Genomic DNA, 24588 nt, shown 5'->3' with positions numbered 1-24588 from the left:
CAGGCGAAAATATATCAATAATTGGTTATTCGCCATATGACTGGAAGGGGTAAGATGTAAAAGAGACCGTGTGACTAGAAACGATTGTCCTCTCATTCTCATTATAGGCTGACCGTGCATGTTTCATTAAACGTATGTAGAGATATGTAATGAGGACAGTCCATGTTGACCACGATATGGATGACGGGTATCACCAGTCGGTGTATTACCAATGATCTAGTTCCAATATGAAGTCTGTGGCAGGCATAAATATGTATTCGATAATTGATTGATGACCACATTAAGATTATAATAGTTTGTATATTTTGCTATTGTTTGCAGAAAAGCAAGCCATATAGCCTATAGCCTAATTGGGCAAATGTCGCAGTTTCTTCTCTATCGTCAAATTCGTCCCTGTTACATATGTCACTGATATAATAAGTGCAATGGCTATCTATTTTGAAATATCCGGGACAATTCAAATGCAAATTATTAATACGTCATTGCGTTTGTAAAAAAAAAAATGTGTTTATGTTCACGCAGATCTCTTTTTATTACACTTTGCTGTAGACCTTGTTTGGGTCTGTATCTTGCTTTAACCTAACCGTCAATAGGTGCTACAGAGTGATTGGAACTGCATATTTATCTAGTTCACATAGCTGACATGCCTCACTTGACATATTGGTTAAAGTGCGTCACACTATTCCATGTTACAAATTCGAAAAAGTGTGGTTTGGTTTTACAAGTGGCAAGAGCAATTGATGTGCAATAATCTTAGAATGCTGTAGCCTATGCATGCAAACCCCATGCGTGTTTGTCAAAACAAACAACTTGCAGGTCGATGACAGCATGTACCCTGTTTGGAGGGAAAAATCTTTACGTGTGCCCGTCTGACCACTTCTATTGGGTGACACATAAGAGGAGCAGTTCGGGGAAAAAAGGTTCACTTGACGAGGAGGCTGAGTTACGAGTAGGGACTACGGAATCTCCCAACAGCTCGCACAAATAAATTGGGCTGGGAAATTGGCGACGACTTGATTGAGAGCGCGTTCATAGCCCAGCAGGAAGATTTGAATGGTGGTGTAAAATACAAGGGTAAGTTAAACGTATGTCATTTAGCCTAGCCTACTATATATAATGTGTTGCAATTCGATTTTATAAAGCAAAACGCTCATTCTAAACCAATCATTGTTTGTGATTTAAAAAACGATCATGTCTACTAAAAATTCAACAATTAGCTACTTCAAGACAATAAGTCAGTGTTTCATTCAGTGTGTATGTGCTCACGCGCTCCCACAAATGCGGCCTGTGTGCGCATCATTAGCCAATACAGAGGAAATGTCGCCTTTACATAGCCAATAGAGAAACATACTCTAAGGTGGGTTAACACTTAACATTATTCAGATTATTCAAATGACCATAGGCTACATGTATGCTATATATTTTTGTTGTTGTTGTAAAGCACAATCTCGAGCACCTTTCCTGGAATATAGGCTAAATAAAGGTCCAGGATCCTCAGCATTATTATAGCACTGAATCCCTTCTTCTATTGTTTGGCCATTAGAATCTTATACATATTTCTGTCGAGAACAATGATACTATTATATTTTACAGTTGTACATAATTAGTCAACTAACAAACTTTCTATAGGCCTATTGCCATATTTTAACCCATTATTTTCGGAATAATCCTTTTTTTCAGCTGATAGGCTATGTGAAATTCGAAATACTGTTGGTTAACGCTTTTTGGTTGCGCGTCATCATCCATAAATATCTATTGCAATCACTACAACCTAAACCAAAAGTAATAGCATGGAAAACGAAGAATATAGAAAAGTAAAGCAATGCAAATCTACCTTTTACATATGCAACAATACAAAAAAAATAATACGCACGCTGGAACCAACAGCATCGGTGCATTGAGAATGGCAGAGTGGCTCATCTCATTATGCATGGGGGATTTCCCACGCAGAACCCTTGGTTTCTTCACTTGATGTCTCCAAAGCACACCCGCTCACACACCATCGGAGCTTTGTCAAAAACAAACAGGACAATGTTCGCTTTCCAAACGGTAATCAAATACCCAAGAACCGGTTGGGGGAAATTGCTCTGGCAGCGGCTAGACAGACTATGTAAACTGGATTTGCATATTTTGATGCACTAATTTCCTTGATGTATTTAAATATGGCGGCACGTAGATTATATGCTTGTCTACGTCATTGAACGTGACCTCGCTGTTAAACCAAAACGTGAATCTGGTTAAATCACATGGATATGCCTGCAATTAAACAGGGAAAATACAAAGAAAGAGAGCTGTAGGAAATTACTTTGCCCTGATATAAATGTAGTGTTTCACAAAAAAAGGACATACTTTATCTCCTCCAAACTATTAACAAGGCATTTGAACCTGTAATAAGCATAGCTATGTTGATAGTGTAATAACAAATAGGTGATAATAGTTGTAGTAATAATACTAATAACAATAAGAATTGCAATTCATTACATTACCTGTATTACCTATTGTAACTTGTTAGTAACAATACCAATATTTCCATTGTCTATAGGCTAGATATGTAACAGCCCAAGCATATCATGGCACATGGTCCTTGCACACAGGGGTGTCATGCACCCCCACAATCTAAGGGGGCACAAAGTACCTGAGGATGGCAGGGGGGTGGAAGTTAGATAATGTAGCATTTGTCAAACACTTGAAATAGCTTTTTTTCCTGTAATCTAGAGACATCATCACTATGCTTAATTCTTTATAAAAAAATGTATATTTTTCTGTATATCTAAGCATACCTCTTGAGCTGTAAGTATCCTACTGACTGGTGGTTATTTTAAAGAAACTACATGTGCTTCTCTGCATATCTGCTAAAATCTTGGTAAAAGATTCAAAGGAATGTGAGTCTTATTGAGTACTTTTAGTAATTGCTTGCTTTTTTAAAGTCTACCAACCTTGCAAGTAGACAGGCCAGCTAAGATAGTTAGACAAGCTATCTAACTTGATTGGTAGGCTGAAATGTCTTCATGGTACAGGAGCTAGTTATGAGGTTGGAAGATTGGGATCTGGGCTAGCTGAAGCCAACTTCATAAAATTGCTGGGACACATCTGAGGGGGTCTGTGTGCCCCCTATGGGCACTACGCCTCTGCTTGCACAACACAGGCTAAAGAAGAAGTTAGGGCCACACATTGCTTCCATCTTTATAGCTAACTACTTTTTGCGGTCTTCTGAAATTAATTTATCACAAGTTCAATTGGTACATCATTTTTACATTGTATAAAGCCTCTCATCACGGTGTGTGTGTGTTTGTGTGTGTGTGTGTGTGTGTGCGTGGGAGGGGGGTGTATACAAATGAACTAAATGCTTAGGTGAAGGCAAAAGGACCGACCAAAAACATTTTGAGTGGAATTATAAAATGTTTTTCCCACAAAGACTATGATGTATTACTGGCCTCCTTCAGTCTTGGTTTGGGATTGTATCAAACACATTATGTTCACGCTTTTGTCTGAACGACTGTAAGTATGCTCCGTTTGTCATAACGCGTTAAAGGAGGGCCTGCAGCAAATTCATTACCGACCGCCATCACTCCGTAACCTGGTCTGGGAATGGAGGAGTCCAGGCCAAAAGACGAACAATGCCTCTTCAGTTCGTGCCCAACAACAGAGCGAGAGAACTTGTTTGAATTTCAGAGCACGTCCTTTCTCACAGAGAAAGGATGGACCCCCCCACACACACACACACACACACACAAAAAGAACTTGCAGACTCTCACAGCTTCAACTGTGCACTTTCTATTTGGTGCCGCAGACGTTATGGGAAAGTTCGGTCTCCCTCTCCCTCTCCCCTCCCTCTATCATGTGCTTGGAATATGCCCAGGCTTTTACTCAGAGCAACTGAAGCACGCATAATGAACTGAGTATTAGCGGCAATTTTAAATTAAGTGATGGCGGAGGACGGCTGGATATTTGGGGGACTGTCCACCGGATCCCACAGAACATATCTCCTATCTGGGATAATTTCTGATTTCTGTGTCTGATTGCTGTGATGCTTCTTGCGCAATTTGAGGAAGTAAGTTCAATTTTGGTGATAATCCCTTTACCGTGCGTAAAGTTTATGTAGCTTGATGTGCGTAAAAGTTACAGTAAAGTTGAATGACTCGGTGAATACTAGACTATATTCATTGGTTCTTATTGGCTAGTGGACGTAATGTATAAAGATGATTTGTTTTAGCTGAAGAGGACCATGTAGGCAACGATTAACTTTCATATATATATATATATATTTGAGCAGTTGCAGTTCATACCGCTTCGTAGGGCTGTAGTGCTCTTCCCTGGCACTTAAATACATTTAGTCACATTTGGAGATGTTGTAGGCCTACTTAATTCGGCGAAATAAATAATCATGACGAAAACTCTTGAGCATTGTTCAGACTGTTTGCATGAGCTTGTCGCAACCACAGTCACAAGCACAGTGCAAAAGTAGCCAACGCCTCTCCATTCATTGAGCCAAAGTGCAGACTTAGCGCAATGACACGTTCAATTATTGGTAGATGGTTTGTGCAATAAGTCAAAACGGCCAGCGGAGAATGCCTTCAATTGCTCCGAACATCAGTTTAGGGTGTGCTATGCCGGGTAAAATTGAATGTAGGCTACAGCGTATGCGTAAAGATTGGGTTGCATATCGACTCATGATGAAAATTGAGTAGGCTACCTCCGTATCGTATGGTGTAAACAATACTTCATTTCACGCCTATGGTGCAGACCAGTCTCGGTTGTTGGGTTAGTTGTGAAAAAGTACTTATGGGGTTTTGTGTACAGTTAGTTAACCTACTTACTGCTCCCATCCTTAAAGGGACAGTTTGCGATTGTCACATCTTTTTTTTTTACTTTTAAAATGAATGAATTATACTTATTGATTCTTGAAGAATATACATTATAATTGCCTAATGAGCTTAATTCAACTGTCGTAGTCCCATAAAGACCAACATATAAGCTTGTTTAACTACATTGTTTGTAAATAACTTAATGTATAACCATAATTGTGATTATCATGGATCGTCAGTCTTTGCATGCATTGCTCTGTCTATGAATTTGAGAGCTCCAGCCACATACCCCAGCTATTTACCAACACAGTGGTGGGTTGGCAACTGTGTCATTGTTTGAACTTGTTTGATTGCCCCTTTAATGAGCACGAGAACTCAATAAAATAAATAAATAAAAGAAAAACACTATTTACAAAGTAAAACTTAATGGTTTGAATGAGTTTATTTAGCCTACATACTGTATAAAAACCAGTCAATATTATACAGATGGTCTATTAGAATGTCACACAGTGTTATACAGTGCCAGACATTCACGGTATACTGTCATAAATTGGGTACCGAAATAACATACTCTGTGTAGCATAATCGAGGCATTACTGATGTTTAAAGTGATAGAATGACAACATATAAATCCTACAGTATAGGATCACGGTTGCAGGCTAGTCTATATGTTGCAGGGCAAATGTTCCATGCTGTATGGCGCGCAAAAAGGCCAAGGTGGGAGAAATGCTTGCTTTTTATGTTTAAAACTCACTTCTGTTGAAATTGAGAAATAGTAGTCATATAGATTATAATATTATGTCAGAACCATTGGGAAATTTCACTTAACTGAATATATCACTTTGGTAGCCTACTGTTAAAATTGTAGGCCTATGTAGGGTTGTATGATACAACAAATGAGTGGTTGAGGCCTGTGTTACCTATGTTCAGAACTTAGGGTTTACCCTAACTTGCAAATACATGATTAAAAAGTATTTAAAAATTTACTTTAATAAATGGGTGACTCTGAAATGATACAGAATTGGACAGAGTCGTGCATGGCGCATTCTTGGAGGGACATTGTATTAGTTCATTAGCCTTCCAATGGGATCTCTGTCAGTTGGATCAACCGGTGTCACTTCGAATGAATTTTAATATCAAGGCTACCACTTATGAATACTTTAACTTGCAGTCAGATTTGAACCGCGTTCCATAACTGGGCTTAATAATTGCACAGGGCCGGGTGTCGTGATCATATAAACGTTGAATTTAGAAGTGTTTTGGCTGAGCAATTGGATGCCTTCCAACCTATTTGGGCCTTTCATGTTATCACCCGAACGACATGTTTCAATAGGGCCAATACATTAATATAGCGCGCAGCAAAAACACAAGTGAACAGGTGCATGTCGTGATATAGACGGAAACGCAAAACATTTCAGTTAACGTGCAAAGATTAGGCAATATCGTAGGCTATAGGGTGTATATGCAGTTAATTAGGCCTACCCGTTGTTTGTAAAATACAGATAATTAAATAAGCCTGAAAAGGGACTACAAAGTCACATTTTGTGCGGATCATCTCTGCCTTGTTAAAATAAGCCAAGTTTGGAACCACAATTAGTATAGCACGGAAATATCGATCTTGTTTAGTTGGCCTATTAATCGCAATATTGGTGTATCATGTAGCCCAATACCTTGATTGGACCTCACTGCTTTCGCCCTCCTCTCGCGCTCTCTCTCAATTGACACACACGCACACACACAGAGACACACACAAAGCACACAATTATCTTGCTTTTTTTTGTGCCAAATTTTGAGAATTCTTGCTAACATTACGTATACAGTAACCTACCTTATAGTATGGGTAATAGCCCTGGCATACATCCCAAGCTCATATTAAAAATAAATAAATATTTAAAAAACGTCCGGGCGCATGAACACATATCGTTAATAGTTAGGTTATTGAATCTTTATATGTCCTACTAAGTCTGATACATATATTAATATATAATTATTGAATGCTTGATACAGACAAGATTAAACGTTTTAGGTGTGTCACTGTGTAGAAAAATGAACGCGTGTTGGATAATGCGACATCGCCAGTATAGCCTACCTGGAAACCATTGTAGCATTTACATCGGTCACGACGATGAAAAAACACATGAAGCCAATAGGATTTCGAATCAAATCGGGTCAATGAAAGTGGCTTGACTCGCATTCTCTCTCACACCCGTATATTCGATCAACCTGGCCCAGTTCCATGCTACAGCAAAGACCCTACTCGGTACTAGCTGCGACGAAAATACAGGACAATGCTCTACTCAGCCCTGGAATGCTGCCATATGTCCTCCATTGATTTGAGCTCTTTTATTTTGTGGTTTAAACTGCTGGCTATTATACCCTTACTGGCTTAAAAATGTATAAAGATGATTGTGCTCATACCACAGCACAATCATTTTGTCTTTCCGTCCTTTTTTTTGTCATTCCACAAAACGCGTGCAGACCGCTAGCGGGAAACGCAATTATTCCGGTGCCTTGGTAATGACTCAAGGAGAATTTGCCACTTGCTCGTGCATGAATATCAGCGTGCATCTGTGATTTTTCATGACATCATCATCATTACTTTTACACTCCCGTGGTCTGAGGCCTTTGACCTCGCCGGGTTGGTCCAGATTTTGGCATTGGAAGCCCAGCCCTCCTCCCCGTTTCCCCCCTTTCCTTGGGGATGGCCCTTTTCCCACTCCTTTCAGACGGTTGGCAGAGGCTAGCCAACATAACGGAACCCTTGGCTTAGAGTCCTCGGCATCTCTTTCGTCTAGCACGCTGGATACGTGCGGACAACTTGATTTTTTTTGGTCACATACAAGGTCTTCTCCATATTCCGAAACAATCGCGACGTTTATCCTGTGTCATTTTCGCACTTTCTCCAGGAAACGGATTTTCCACCTCCTCCGTATCTTCTTTGCTGGCCTCACAGGATATCTATTGCGCCTGCCACAACGATTTAATAGGTGAAAGAGCCTTTTGTGGAATTGAATTAATTTGCATTGCAAATCAGGGCCTGTGCAAGGATGACTGCACCATACAGTTCTCCACCTTACTTCAACTCAGTAATGTTGGCTGATGTCATCTGAATATGACAATCTAAACACATTATATTATATTTTTGGGATATTCTATTTTTTAACAACTGGTGTGTGGAAGTTTGGGGGACTCGTTCCACAGAAGTGGCCTTTATGGAAATAAAATAGGATTATGAATGGGAGTAATATTAGGTGTACTTCTATATGTTGGTTTATTTGCCTCAAAGTATGGGTGACGACTTCTGAAAGCAGGTGCATAATCCAACGCCCGGAGAACAAGAAGACTATTATGGAATATTTTTTGAAGAATGGGAAGTGGGTTGTTATCTTTGGTTATCTAGCTGTATGAGTGTGATGGCCGTCATAAAGCTAGATAACCGAAAGTAAAAACTACTTCCAGACTCATCGAGGACCTTGGAAATATAAACTGGAAATAACAAGACCAATAAACCTACTCTATGCACAAAATAATAACCTGACGTTAAAATATTATTGAAAAAGTCTTAACATTTGAAATAATTGCTGTTTCAGCTCGCATTGACGGGACATTTTCACTTATTGGAAATGTGAAATAGTTGTATTTATGTACTACTTATTTATGTTTGTGGCAGGCAATTACTTTTGAAAACTTCAGGTAGCCTAGACTATAACTAATCATAGCATGAGTAAATGTTGCATTCACACACACGCCCACACACGTTTTAAGTATATGCTTAGGCTATTATAGGCCTTTGACAGATTCAGAGTGTGAGAGTTCTGATTTTGTATCTATCTTGTTCATGCTTCTTGCTATATTCATTCTTGAAATACGTTATTATCTATAATTAAATGTGGCAAATGAATATAGCCTAGGCTAGAATGCATGCTCCATCTGTTTGGCTAATGTAGGCTATAGCATTGAGAATGAGATTGACATTTAGGATGCGCGCCCTCCCCATTTTTTTTATTTCAGCATGATCGACTCCAACCAGGAAACGGCGCTGGCATCCCAAACAGCAATAATTAGAACGTATGCAGAGCTGACAAAAACGGAGAGGGGGGTTTGGGGTATAGGCTAAGAAGGATGGGGAGGTGGGAGGGGTTTGTGTAAGTGGGGGTCGGCCCTGCTTAATTGATTCCGTTAACCGCAGTGCTGGAGATGTGAACGACTGGACGCTCCCATTCCCACGCTCGGGGCAAGTGGCAATGCCATGCTCAGTCCGAATATGACAGACAGGAACGGGGGTTGGGGGGTCCATGGGTGATGAAAAGATGTCAAGTGCGCCAGACTCATCTGCATCCCCATAGAAAGAGGAGACGTTTCCCACCCAGCCGACGCGGCCTCAAAACTTGAGTAGTAACGGTTTTGAATGCGTAATGCATTGCCAATTATCTTAAACCTGGACGCGTTTATACATCCAATCAACGATGTTATATAATTATGGAATTGTAGGCCTTATAACGGCCTAGCGCCCTAACACTGATCTATTGTTTGTCTCATGAGAATGAATTTGACAATGCAATAAAGGCCTAGAGAAGTCTGACAAATTGAATAGATGATATCACTCCATGTGCTGTATTTGAACTTGACCAGGATTTTTTTTACCTTTAATTGCAAGACATGCCCTTATTAATGTAAATGAATGTTTATAGAATTAGCTAAAGCCAACATATTTATTTTATTCTGATATATATAGTACATCCAAATAAAATGTGTTTTAAAGAAATAGCTTAATAGTGCAGGCATAGCTTCTGGCCTGGTAATTCTGCAAGTTGGATGCTATTAGCTATAGGCTACAGGCCATTAGGCTTATATTAGCCACCAGTGGATTTGTTTATAACAACCAAGGGAGCACGTGGCATGCATTAGGCACATGGTGACTAGCGGGATAGTTGTCTTGTTTCTTTATTGATGGTAGCACAGTTGGATAGAATGTTACAAACACCATAAACATGAAATGCTTTGTTGTCAACCCAATAGAGTTGTAAAAACCATTGTTTCTAAATGATGGCATTCCAACAAGATCTATTTCTATTTGAGAATAGCCTCTGTGTATGGTGTCAGTTGTAACCTAGCTTGTTTGTTTTCTTCGTGGATGTTACAAGGGTCTATTGTCTGGAGATGAGGGGATGTTTATTATCTACACTTGTTCTTAAACTGCTTTTAATCGAGTCATAGCCTACATTTTTATTTTGTCTTTTTTTTTTTACATTTCAGATAGTATATTATTATTAATAGTAGACCTTTTCATATGGATGTCATTTTTTTGTGTGTAAAATTGTGTAATGTCTTATGACTACTTTAAAGCCTATTAAAAGATTGATTAGCTGTAGCCTAACTGATGAAATTGCATTTTTTTTTTATTTGCCCAAGTGCTGGCCTAAATGTATTTTTAATTGATAGGCTGATGTGGAAGCCCCAGAGTTCTAGGCCTAAACCATCAGCGTATGCAGTGGTAGGCTAGTGCACATGGTATTATTCAAGTTCAATGTTAAATAGGCTCACAGTGGCTGAATTCAACACGGTCTTGCTGAAAGGGTCTCTGGCCGACTTTTCTCACACCATCAGACAAAACTAGTGTGTCTTGTGCTGACCCTTATCAAAGAGTGTATACAATACTGGGTCATTATACGTTAGCCCAAATGTTTTATTTGAGAACACAATTTGGGAAAGCAGTGAATAACCAAGTTTCATTGTCCCTGATTAAGTCGATTGAAATCACCATCTAGACTCATGAATGGCTGCATTGTTTTCTACTCTTTCTACTTAGGCTTCGTACTAAATGTCAACACAGTGGAAAGAAAAACGTGCAGTCTGTAAGTAAAACCAGCAAATATAAATCAGTTGATTCGCCACAGTATAAAAGGCCACTACACTAAACAGACTGAATGAAAAGATTTCTTCATCATTGGAAGTCTGAAGATGTTTTATGGTGTGAAACTTACCTAAATTCAATTTGATATTTTTGACCCCAAAAATTGTCTACCATTTCACCAAATTATTCCTCCTCCAATTGATATTGGTGGAGACATTCTCATTTTATTCATCCAGTGTAATTATTTTTATTTAGCCTGAAATACAAAACCAGTAGGCTATATCATATGGTAGCCTATTTTAGTTTGTGTCTTTTATTTTGTGTCTTATTGCTTTGCAGTAGCCTACTTTCATGTCCTTTCTAGGCTGTCATACACTATGTTTCCCCATATTGTAGCACTGTATCAAACAGAGGATGTTAACCCCAGTCATTCTCCTCAAAAAGTGCAGCATCACAATGCAATGCTAGATGTAGCCCAGTGTTGCCAGGAGAGAGAACAGTATCACATGCCTGGAACTGTTGCAAGTCACACTTGCATCTCTCTCTCTTAGTCACTCTCACTATTCCTGCTGTGCATACTGTAACAGTGATATTGGCTGGCACCGGTTTGCATTGGGCGTGCACTGTCTCCAGAGCATTAGTATATATCAAATTAATATTTTGTCCTCTTGCGAACACTGCCAAATCATGCATGAGTCTGTGGTAATATAGTAAATACTCTATCAAGCTGAATATTTAGCTACAATTCATCTGATACCCGACAGCAGATAGTCCTACATACTTTTTCTCGAGCTCATCTTTGTTGGCTGAGTAGTGTATCTCACAGTAGGAAGTGCTTGGAGTGGCTGTGAGCAAGGGCGGACTGGGACCAGAAATCCGCCCTGGCATTTCTAATACACCGGCCAATTTCTTTTCGCTGAGGTCCCCACACTGGCCCATTTTTTTCCTCAAGGCCTCCACAACGGCTCAATTTTCCCTTGAGGCCCACATTATTAGCCAAATAATGATCATTTTGTGCAACAAAAAAAACCTAGTTAGACAGGCCCACTCAGCTAAAAATGGTTCAGCCCATCTGACAATTGCCTGAAATGCCAGATGGCCAGTCTGCCCCTGGCTCTGAGGATACATGTGGTTATTTATGAAACTGCCATACAGGCAGGGTATGGGAAGGAGAGGAGAGGCCTTTCCATCCATTTCAAAAGACCCATTTTCACAGAGAAATATAGACGTGTGATTTGACTATGTGTATAGAGATGGGTGGTGACAGCACCTCTGCTCAGTAACTCTGGCTCTGCTGTCCACTCCCTCCCCACCCACACTTACAGTCCTCTGCAGCCATTGTTGTCATGTGATTGGCTGAGTAACATAACCATGGCGACCATGGCAGGTTTTTCATATTCATTGGATGAGCAATCAGCATATTTTACACCAGCCCAGCTTGCCAGTTTTTTTTTATGTGCCTTCTTTCTGTGCAGAGGGCTCATGTTGTAATAATACAAGTGCAATCTGGCAGGCAGTGACCTTATGATGAGGTCCGTCTGGGTCATTTCTATGCTAGACAAAGGATTTAAAATAGTCACCATGTTGTTGCATCTGATATTATAGTATTGTATTGTCATAACACAATGTGTTTTATACTGGGATTTAATTGCATACGGACGGGTGTTCAGACCTAGCACGTCCTTTTTTTGTAATTTGTCTGTAGCTGTTACATAGTCGTGGTAAACATTTACTTAAGCACGAAAAACATCACACAAATCCTTCAGCTTGATTTGCTAAAATATCAAGCTATGTCAAGCAGAGACAGGTCATACCAGATCCAATGCACTATTCAACGTTCGTCCAGGTCCCAAGGACGTTGGGAGATGCCTGTAGACGAGGAACAATGGTTGTGTCTCAGTAGCGTCTGTTCTGTCTGGCTTCACCATGTCTCTCTCTGTCTCTTCTGGACATGAACTTGAACTTGAGACAAGCAGCCAGACGCCATCTGTGCTCGATGGCTAATGAATTCAGGGCATTCAATGGAGGTGGAGCGCCACCATTGATGAGCAGAGGACCCTCAGACTGAGTTAGCTTTTCACCACTTATAGAACCCAGTCACCAATTCAGCTGTTTGTCCCATTTTTATGTTTTGGGAAATAAAAGTAGGCGTGGGTGTTTGTGTGTGTGTTTAATGTGGTGGTCATACCTGTAAGTGTGTTCATGACTGTGATTTTCTATATGTTTGTGTGCATACATGTTCAATCTACATAATCATGATACTACACATATGTGTGTGTGTGTGTGTGTGTGTGTTTGTAAATATCTATTTTCCACCTTGTCGGCCGACTATTTCTAAGTAATCTAATTTCAAATCCCAGGCCAGCCATTATAAACAGGCTGCCGTGCTAAAGTCATTGCCTTGATAATTGAAAGGGCCGGTTTAGTGTTTCCCTAATAACTAAGGCCTGGTAACTGAATGAGGCGCTAGTGCTTAAACAAGCCCTAGCGCTGTGTGAATTCCTCAGGCCCTCCTTACTCCCGCTCAGGCATCTGTCACACACACACACACACACACACACACACACACACACACACACACACACACACACACACACACACACACACACACACACACACACACACACACACACACACACACACACACACACACACCAGGATTTTCCTTCTGGTTGGTGTCGCCGTGGCAACGAGAGGTGAGCTCACGGTGTGCATGCCGGCATCAGCACCGCTAGAGCAGGACAGGTTCCTGGTTTTATTGTGTGTGTGTGTGTGTGTGTGTGTGTGTGTAACTGACTAAAATGCCACTCTCTTCTTGTCTCCTGGGCTCAATTTAGATTCATCCCACACATTGAGGTGTTGCATTGCATTTCCTGTCAGGTGACTTCTCCATTAACAGTGGTGTGATGGATATTATTAGCAGTGCACAGGGTGACCAAAGCTATGTAAACCACATCAGTAGGTATGGCTGCTCATCTTACACAATGACGACAGCCTTGCCACTGTAGAAGCTGTTTCAATCTGCATCAAACATATGACATTGCAGTGCCTTTCAGTGCATCTCCTGATTTTTGGCATCTCACACACATACACACACCAAATATCTATTGACTCCTCTTTCCACTGGTTCACCATTTATAAGGATGCGGTCAGCCTCCCGCATCCTTGCTCATAAACGATCAACCAGCCATAATATGGGCTAATAATCCATTGTTGGATGTCATGGTTGGGCCCTTTTTAATGAAATCATGCATTGCCACTTGAGCGTCGTTGTGAGGAGCAGTGGACATACTGTGCTCTGATACAGTGCCCCTCCCTTTAGCAGCCTGCGTGGAGGTGGTCACAGACATGGTCTCACTCCTACCAGTACATTAGCTACCTCCATGTATCACTGTCCATGCCATTACCTTCTGAACACGACTGGATCAATTTTCGGCTTAATCGGACATTAATGACAGTCAGTGTACTGTAAGCTCCCACACCAAATGTGTTTTTATGATGGGTTTGTTTGTTAATGGGAAGTGTGAATGGGACATTGATAATTATGGTATTGCTTGAGCAAAACATTGAATGAATTGAAGGGCACTAAAATGAATGAGGTACAAAGCCTATTGTACAGTAACATCCTACAAACGTACATTAAACATTTGAGTTTGTCTCATAACCACACATTGTTACTTACACACAGATAATGGGCGTAGATAATACATACAGTAGCCTACATGTATAAAATACGTATTTTAAAAACATATAGGCTCAAAGATATAAAGGACAAAATAGTAAACATTTGTTGATTTGCATTTTTCCAACATATCTCTCTAACCATCCCATATAATGTTCAGCAGACTTCCACAAAGATGCTAATGCTAGCTAGCTACATTGCACTTATGTCATCTTAATGGCTAATGCCATTGATGCTAACAACAGGCAGCAGAAATTCTGGCGGCCACAAGATTAATATGACTGATGTTGTGAGCATTGGCGTTAACAATAGCTAGGCTGGCTGCATACGCATGAATGGCAGCTTTACAGTATACGGCTAAACCAAGCTGACTGCCTGCCTTTCCTTTTCGATATCTCTGTGCTCCAATGGCTTTTGATTATGCAAATACCCCTGCTATAAATAATTGCATCTGAAATATGCTTCGAATCCTCTAGTAAGATGAAAGATTGTAAATAATGTATTTCATGTTACTGCATTATTCATTCTCAATTAATTAAAAATAACCAAAAGTGACACCTTGTGCGTTACTGTTCTGACATACATTATGGTGACACTGACTGTACTTTTCCTTAAATGTTGCCAAATATATCATTTTGCTCTGGTATGATAAGGCAGTGGTAGATCACAATGTAATTGTAGATTTTCCCTTGCATTCTTTCATTTGCTCATACATACTCTGAAAATACAGTAATTTTTCAGTATCTAATAATTAATCGTTCAAAGTGTCTTTCAATGTGAACATATTTATACATTTTTAAGCAATAGTTGTAGTACCCACCTACCAATTCGTATGGCTCAAATAAGTATAGAATGTTTTATATAATGCATGATGCCAACTACTTTTTCTGCCGTTTTTACAATGGTGGGGGGTTATAGGAGACATGAAATACGCATAAACAGCTGTTGCGCTGCTACAATTAAAACAGGACAGTCGTTCTCCTTGGTACCTTAATGTGTTTTGAATACAGCGAGCCAATTGAATACGGTGTACTGTTTCGCAATTCAATTATGTGGGATCTTGGCTTGTCTAGGAAGATGGCAACGCTGCATATAGAGCAGTAAGCACTGCTAGTAGTCGCCACAGTTGCATTAGCATCTGGACCTTTTATGCAAATTTCAAGAGCCGGCACCAGAGCCGGCGCCTTATATCCTTATTAGAAAGGGGGAATTAAATATTTATTAGGAGGGCAGGGGTTAGGGAGGGGTGCCTGCCCAGTGTTGTTGTGAAGACCTGTGATAGAGGAGGAGGAGAGAGAGGAGGAGGTGCCTGGTGTCTCTCTCCCTCAAGGTGCCACCATCTTAAGGCGTTTGGCAGTGGTGAGCGCATGAGGAAGGTAGACCTAAAATGTCCGCTGGCGCACACATGCGCGCACACACACACACACACACACACACACACACACACACACACACACACACACACACACACACACACACACACACACACACACACACACACACACACACACACACACGCACACACGCAGTGTGGTTGGTGCGTGTGGTGCTCTGAAGCCAATTATTCAATTAGCGGCATCACCAGCCATGCCTGCCAAACATCTCGTTTGCATACATTAGTCCTTTGATTACTGTCACCTTTGTGATTTTCTCGTGTCTTGCTTTCCAATGTTGGTCTCCCACACTGTATTGACTGTAACTGTCACACCGGCAAAGTGTGAACTGTATTTGTTAATATTGAATGGATTAGAGTTTTACATTTTTAAGGAAATTCCTGGCTATAGCCAAAGAAGATATTTGTATCACATTGCATGTGAACATTTGTATTCTCTCTTGGGAATTCTTTTAAACAATTCAAGTGTTGGCAAAGTTCGCTTGCAGGCCAAAAGCAAAACCGAAAGATGGATTAATTTACTAAAGTCCATGATACAAAGATAAGACAGGAAGCCATTGCAAAGTAAGTAAAGCACGTCCATATGCCATAACCCATTTCTGCTATCATTAGCCTCAACCACTACACATCAAAGAAACAAAACATAATTTCACCTTATATCTGAAATAACATAGCTACAGTTACAGTGGGGAGAACAAGTATTTGATACGCTGCCGATTATGCAGGTTTTCGTACTTACAAAGCATGTAGAGGTCTGTAATTTTTTTATCATAGGTACACTTCAACTGTGAGAGACGGAATCTAAAACAAAGATCCGGAAAATCACATTGAATGATTTTTAAGTAATGAATTAGCATTTTATTGCATGACATAAGTATTTGATCACCTACCAACCAGTAAGAATTCCGGCTCTCACAGACCTGTTAGTTTTTCTTTAAGAAGCCCTCCTGTTCTCCACTCATTACCTGTATTAACTGCACCTGTTTGAACTCGTTACCTGTATAAAAGACACCTGTCCACACACTCAATCAAACAGACGTCAACCTCTCCACAATGGCCAAGACCAGAGAACTGTGTAAGGACATCAGGGATAAAATTATAGACCTGTACAAGGCTGGGATGGGCTACAGGACAATAGGCAAGCAGCTTGGTGAGAAGGCAACAACTGTTGGCGCAATTATTAGAAAATGGAAGAAGTTCAAGATGACGGTCAATCACCCTCTGTCTGGGGCTGCATGCAAGATCTCACCTCGTGGGGCATCAATGATCATGAGGAAGGTGAGGGATCAGCCCAGAACTACATGGCAGGACCTCGTCAATGACCTGATGAGAGCTGGGACCACAGTATCAAAGAAAACCATTAGTAACACACTACGCCGTGATGGATTAAAATCCTGCAGCGCATGCTAGGTCCCCCTGCTCAAGCCAGCGCATGTCCAGGCCCTACTGAAGTTTGCCAATGACCATCTGGATGATCCAGAGGAGGAATGGGAGAAGGTCATGTGGTCTGATGAGACAAAAATAGAGCTTTTTGGTATAAACTCCACTCGCTGTGTTTGGAGGAAGAAGAAGGATGCGTACAGCCCCAAGAACACCATCCCAACCGTGAAGCATGGAGGTGGAAACATCATTCTTTGGGAATGCTTTTCTGCAAAGGGGACAGGACGACTGCACCGTATTGAGGGGAGGATGGATGGGGCCATGTATCGCAAGATCTTGGCCAACAACCTCCTTCCCTCAGTAAGATCATTGAAGATGGGTCGTGGCTGGGTCTTCCAGCATGACAACGACCCGAAACACACAGCCAGGGCAACTAAGGAGTGGCTCCGTAAGAAGCATCTCAAGGTCCTGGAGTGGCCTAGCCAGTCTCCAGACCTGAACCCAATAGACAATCTGTGGAGGGAGCTGAAAATCCGTATTGCCCAGCGACAGCCCCGAAACCTGAAAGATCTGGAGAAGGTCTGTATGGAGGAGTGGGCTAAAATCCCTGCTACAGTGTGTGCAAACCTGGTCAAGAACTACAGGAAACGTATGATCTCTGTAATTGCAAACAAAGGTTTATGTACCAAATACCAAGTTCTGTTTTTCTGATGTATCAAATACTTATGTCACGCAATAAAATGCAAATTAATTACTTAAAAATCATACAATGTGATTTTCTAGATTTTTTTTAGATTCCGTCTCTCACAGTTGAAGTGTACCTATGATAAAAATTACAGACCTCTACATGCTTTGTAAGTTGCAAAATCGGCAGTGTATCAAATACTTGCTCCCCACGGTATATATTCCAAACAGCAATAAAGATGCTAAAAAACTATATTATTCATGCTTATATGTATTGTTGTTAGAAATGTAAAAAATATATATAAGACATATAGACAACAAAGAATCAAAGCACTCATTTTCTATTACCCAATGCTGGAGGAAAAAGGAAGGCGGGTAACAAACAGTTTCAATATATTTCACACTCAAAGAGAAGGTAGCATAAACATAACCACTTGTAACATATGGACTTGCATTAATATACGCAATTTCCAATGCAAAGTTACACCTCACATTTTTATTTTTAGAGTTATAAAACCGATCAGAATTCCGAAGAATTATGTTTTTTTTTTACTAGGGTCGATGTAATATGGAGAACTTGGCAAGCCAGCCTATTCCCTATAATGTAAGCTCCAACATAAATAACTTAAAATGAATAACTTCGAATTAAACCAAATTGTTTGCACTCATGACTCACTCATAGTTTCAATTATAGTTTCTGCCAACCATCAAGCAAAAACTTGCAAGGTTGATAGCCAACTAGCCTGCTAACGTTAGCCCTACTAGCCTGCTAACGCTAGCCCTACTAGCCTATTAATGTTATGTTAGTACTACATGAGTCAGCCAGGTGCTATCAACATCTAGCTTGCAGATACATTCAAGTAAACCAAAGTTTGGGAAATACATTACACCAACTAACCAGCTATAAATTAATGTTAGTTATATGCAGTTATCCTAGCAAGCTAGCCAGACCAGTTAACATTAGTTATTTAGCCAAATAGCTATTAGCCTAGCCAGCCTAGCCACGTACCTTGCTTATAGTCAGCAAGCTAGAGCTGAACTACTGGAGACCAGCTATAACACAACCAAAACATAACCACAAGTCAGAGCAGAGACTTACATATTGATGGTTGTGCCCATCGGATAGTAAAACTTTTAAAAGCATGCAGTCTGAGTTAGCTACCAAAGCCAGGGGGAGGTGGGCTCTTCACGGGTCGATGAAGAGTCAGGGATATCCTAAATAGATAGATTCCAGATGTCCGTCAGCTAGCACACTAGCAGTAAGCCACTGTGGAAAACGTTACAAAACTCCCATAGCTTACATCACAAATAACATGCTGAAAAGTTCACAAAACAAAAAGGAGAAAAAGTGAGGTACTAGAACACTTGAGCAAGCAGGTATGATTTTCTCTTTAGTTTTGAGACCACGGGAAGAAGGCACCAGAGCCTGCTGTGCTAATGGGTTCCAACTAGATAACACCGCCATAAAGTCTGAAGAGCATACTGCACGGCCTTACATTGTTTACATCCCACTTCTTGTTTACATCCCACTTCCTGTGATTGGTGGGTTGTAGCTCACTACCGCCAACACTTAGTCTGGAATGCAATTACATGTTAGCATGGGTAGTGGCTAGCAGTAGCCAGTTTGAGCTAACTACCGAGCTAGCATACGGACTCAGTAGCAGAGTAAATCCTCCGTATAAGGTGGAGAACTAGTGCATTGTGGGTAGTTTAAAAGATATACGGAAATGAGCTAATACATATGTAATAACCAAAAACATAACTGTCTTTGGACTAAAAGGTAACCAGATCGTGACTACAACTAAGTTACTACGTTTTAGACCACAGTGTGTTGTTACATTGGTGAGTAAAAACTTGTGTTTCCTACCCTTTCAAAACCTCTTAAATGTAATGGCGAAATGTAGATTTCCCCTAAATAGTCATACCCACAAGTAACTGCTATTCATGTGTAATTACATGATTCTGACATGCAACAACTTGGTATATTTGGAAAGAAGACATCTGGAAGGTTATGAAATGTTTACAAGATAGATAGAAGGTACATAGTTCAGAATACACAAGCTGAAGCATACACACACAAAAAAGCATATTTCATTGACAAGCTATAAGTGAATTATTGATGACTAGAGCTGGAAACACATCAGATGGCTTCCACAACATGTGAACAATATCAGAAAAAACTATGGGATTGATAGACCTAACAACAAGAGATGAGCAGATGTTTTAGTAAGTGGTGTCAGGTGTGGTCACGGGACATTTCCAAGTGTCTCTAAACTTCTCCAAAGTGGCATATGTCTGTAAATGAGATAATTCCAGTGCTATTACATATTTGCAATCCCTAAATGCTATTTCCTCAGTATAAAAACACATTTTCTACCATATCAACCTCACTCAAACATTGTGGGGGTGTTATGGGTTATCCAGGGTACATTCAAGTGTCCTTTCAACCTCTCCAAAGTGTCCGAATGTGAGTGCCTAAAAGTTATTGTTCACTATAAAAACGACGTTTCTACAACACCAACCTCTCTCAAACATTGTCATGGTGTCAGGGGACAAACAGGGGATATGGATTCCTACAACACGTAAGCAGGCAACATCATATTTTTGACACGCAAAGATATAGTCACTCAGTGGACATTCGATGTTGCCATTAAGTCATACATCATCAGGTAACATTGGCAATAGGCAAGATTTGTTCCTACCAACGTAAGGATTCATTTGACACCCCCTGTAACGGCGTTCTTCGTTTGTTGAAAGAGAGTCGGACCGAAATGCAGCATGGTGGTTACTCATGTCTTTAATAAATGATCGCGATACATGAAATAACTGATACAAATACAAAACAACAAACGGAACGTGAAACCTAATTACAGCCTATCTGGTGAAACTACACAGAGACAGGAACAATCACCCACAAAATACAAAGCGAAACCCAGGCTACCTAAATACGGTTCCCAATCAGAGACAACGAGAATCACCTGACTCTGATTGAGAACCGCCTCAGGCAGCCAAGCCCATACAACACTCCTACTCAGCCGCAATCCCAATAATTACAAAACCCCAATACGAAATACAACAACATAAACCCATGTCACACCCTGGCCTGACACAAAATACTAAGACCAAGGCGTGACACCCCCCATGTAGCTATAACACAAACACAAACCAAATCGAAGCTTACCTTGTAAGATGTTTGCTGTTTGGTGAAAATGTTTAGTAAAATAAACATTTTGACTGTCAGGGCTGGGGATCAATAAAGATAGGTCACAGGCAGACAAATAAGTTATACTCATGATGTGTGAAGTCCCGGCTTTCAGTGTGTATCAACGTATTCTGTGTATATTCCGTTTATGCTTTACAATGCTAACCAGAATGTAAGTAGCAGACATCTTGAAATTAGGTAATCGGCTCGGCCTGCCCTTATAAATGTGTATGCCCATATATGGTAGTAAGTCATACCAAAGATTTGAAGGCACCGATCAATAGCCAAGATACTCAGCTTCCGCAGACACCCTGCTTTTGCAGATAGGGGCTACCGTTCTCATACCAAACTGAATTGAATAAAAACAATCAAATAGGGTCCCCAAATATGGGGACGTTTCATTTAAGAGGTTTTAAGCCTGTCACATGCTTCCCAGTCGAAACATTTCATGCATATAGTGCCTTCAGAAAGTATTCACATCCCTTAACTTTTTCCACATAAGTGTTGTGTTACAGCCTGAATTTAACATGTATTACATTGAGATGTTGTGTTACAGATCTGCACACAATGCCCCATAATGTCAAAGAGGAATTTTGTTGGTAGAACATAAAAAACAAATGTTTAATGACAAGCTAAAATGTCTTAAATCAATAATAATTCAACCCTTTTGTTATGGGAAGCCTAAATAAGTTCAGGAGTAAAAATGTGCTTAACAAATCACATAATAAGTTGCACAGACTCATTATGTGTTCAATAATAATGGTTAACATGATTTTTGAATGACTACCTCATCTCTGTTCCCAACACATACAATTATCTGTAAGGTCCCTCTAACGAGCAGTGAATTTCAAGCAACTTCTCATTATCAATCATGGTGGTGGCTGCATCATGTTGTGGGTATGCTTGTCATCGACAAGGACTAGGGAGGTTTTTAGGATAGAAATAAACGGAATACAGCTAAGCACAGGCAAAATCCTAGAGGAAAACCTGGTTCAGTCGTATGTCTGATAGACACTGGGAGACTAACTCACCTTTCAGCAGGACAATAACAAAAAACACAAAGCCAAATTTAGTTACTTACCAAGATGCAGTGGTGTAAAGTACTGTGGTAAAAATAATTTAAAGTACTACTTACAGTTGAAGTCGGAAGTTTACATACACTTGGGCTAGAGTCATTAAAACTATTTTTTCAACCACTCCACAAATGTATTGTTAACAAACTATAGTTTTGGCAAGTCGGTTAGGACATCTACTTTGTGCATAACACAATTCATTTTTCCAACAATTGTTTACAGACAGATTATTTCACTTCTAATTCACTGTAAGACAATTCCAGTGGGTCAGAAGTTTACATAAACTAAGTTGATTGTGTCCTTAAACAGCTTGGAAAATTCCAGAAAATTATGACATGGCCTTAGAGACTTCAGAGGGGATAATTGACATAATTTGAGTCAATTTGAGGTGTACCTGTGGATGTATTTCAAGGCCTACCTTCACCCTAAGTGCCTCTTTGCTTGACATCATGGGAAAATCAAAAGAATTCAGCCAGGACCTCCACAAGTCTGGTTTATCCTTGTGAGCAATTTTCAAACGCCTGAAGGTACCATGTTCATCTGTACAAACAATAGTACGTAAGTATAAACACCATGGGACCACGCAGCCGTCATACTGCTCAGGAAGGAGACGTGTTCTGTCTCCTAGAGATAAACGTACTTTGGTGCGAAAAGTGCAAATCAATCCCAGAACAACAGCAAGGGACCCTGTGAAGATGCTGGAGGAAACAGGTACCATAAACAAGTACCAACATACTTTTTGGAGAAATGTCCTCTGGTCTGATGAAACAAAAATAGAACTGTTGTTTGGCCATCATGACCATCGTTATTTTGGGAGGAAAAAGGGGGAGGCTTGCAAATTGATGAACACCATTCCAACCATGAAGCACAGGGGTGGCAGCATCATGTTGTGGGAGGGCTTTGCTGCAGGAGGGACCGGTGCATTTCACAAAATAGATGGCATCATGAGGGAGGCTATATTGAAGCAACATCTCAAGACAACCTTTAAGTAGTTAAAGCTTGGTCGCAAATGGGTCTTCTAAATGGACAATGACCCCAAGCATACTTACAAAGTTGTGGCAAAATGGCCTAATAAAGTCAAGGTATTGGAGTCACAAAGACCTCAATCCCATAGAAAATTTGTGGGCAGAACTGAAAAAGCATTTGCGAGCAAGGAAGCCTACAAACCTGACTCAGTTACACCAGCTCTGTCAGGAGGAACGGGCCAAAATTCACCCAACTTCTTCTGTTCTTTACTATTTATATTTTTCCAACTTTTACTTTTACTTCACTACATTCCAAAAGACTTTTCCTTGACACTGAAAAGTACTCGTTACATTTTGACAGGAAAATTGTCCAATTCAAACACTTATCAAGAGAACATCCCTGGTCATCCCTACTGCCTCTGATCTGGTGGATGTCTGAGTGTTGGTAGTTTGCCCCAGGCTATCCATAAATAAATACAGAACAAGAAAATTGTGCCATCTGGTTGGTTAATAAAAGGAATTTTAAATTATTTATACTTTTACTTTTGATACTTAAGTATATTTTAAACCAAATACTTTTAGAGTTTTACTCAAGTAGTATTTTACTGTGTGACACTCACTTTTACTTGAGTCATTTTCTATTAAGTTATATTTACTTTTGAGTCCTCTTCCACCACTGCCAAGATGACATTGAATGTTTCTTAATGTGGCCTAGTTAGAGATTTTACTTACATCAGCTTGAACAACCAACTTGACAGCGCTTGAAGAATAATGTGCAAATATTGTACAATCCAGCTGTGCAAAGCTCTTAGAGACTTACCCACAAAGACTCACAGCTATATTCAATGCCAAATGTGTTTCAGGGGGGTGAATACTTATCTAATCAATATATATTAGTGTTTTCATTTTCATTAATTTCTCATTTAAATTTTTTTAAATCCTTCCACTTTGATATTACAAAGTATTTTGTGTAGATCATTGACCCAGAATAACAATTACATCTATTTTAATTCCACTTTGTAATATAATAGAATGTGGAAAAAGTCAAGGGGTGTGAATGCCTTCTGAAGGCACTGTATATTATCACGAAATGTCATTAAGTTTTTGTTCATTTTTGTGTGTGTTTTTTTGTTCAGCTGTTCGCACAAGACTTGAGACAAGTCAAAGTTCGTCAGGAAAAGTCTTCTCCCTTTTGTCGGTGATTGGTCAACAGTACTACTCCTAGTAGAAGTGGGAACTATGTACGGGATTCTTCAATAAAGTGTTTGTTGTCATTCAACGAGAGACGACTAGTTTCCGTGCACATTTTTCCACTTGAGAAATACTGCACCAAACATCTTAGTTATATGTAAAATTGCACAACTTAGACGTCAAAACAATTGTTCTCTCTCTCTCTCTCTCTCTCTCTCTCTCTCTCTCTCTCTCTCTCTCTCTCTCTCAATCACTTGTGATCTAGTCCACATTATGAACATACTCATTTGAGCTAGGCAGATATACAGCCAGTTCCTTCCTGTCACCCTTCTTCCTGGTGATGCATGGTATACCCCTGC

General features: G+C 40.1%; 1 long non-coding RNA gene across 1 annotated transcript in view; it reads left to right on the top strand.

Moving 5' to 3' along the window:
- Positions 1-538: 538 nt before the first annotated feature.
- LOC118358033 (uncharacterized) overlaps positions 539-24588 on the top strand; it is a 67117-nt gene continuing 43067 nt past the window's right edge. Inside the window, exon 1 of the long non-coding RNA XR_004820405.2 lies at positions 539-1074. This is a non-coding gene — a long non-coding RNA (uncharacterized LOC118358033). The remainder of the gene's footprint in view (positions 1075-24588) is intronic.

This window comes from Oncorhynchus keta, chromosome 25 (assembly GCF_023373465.1).
Source record: "Oncorhynchus keta strain PuntledgeMale-10-30-2019 chromosome 25, Oket_V2, whole genome shotgun sequence".
In the NCBI taxonomy this organism is placed as follows: domain Eukaryota; kingdom Metazoa; phylum Chordata; class Actinopteri; order Salmoniformes; family Salmonidae; genus Oncorhynchus; species Oncorhynchus keta.
This window is presented reverse-complemented; position numbering and strand designations above follow the sequence as displayed.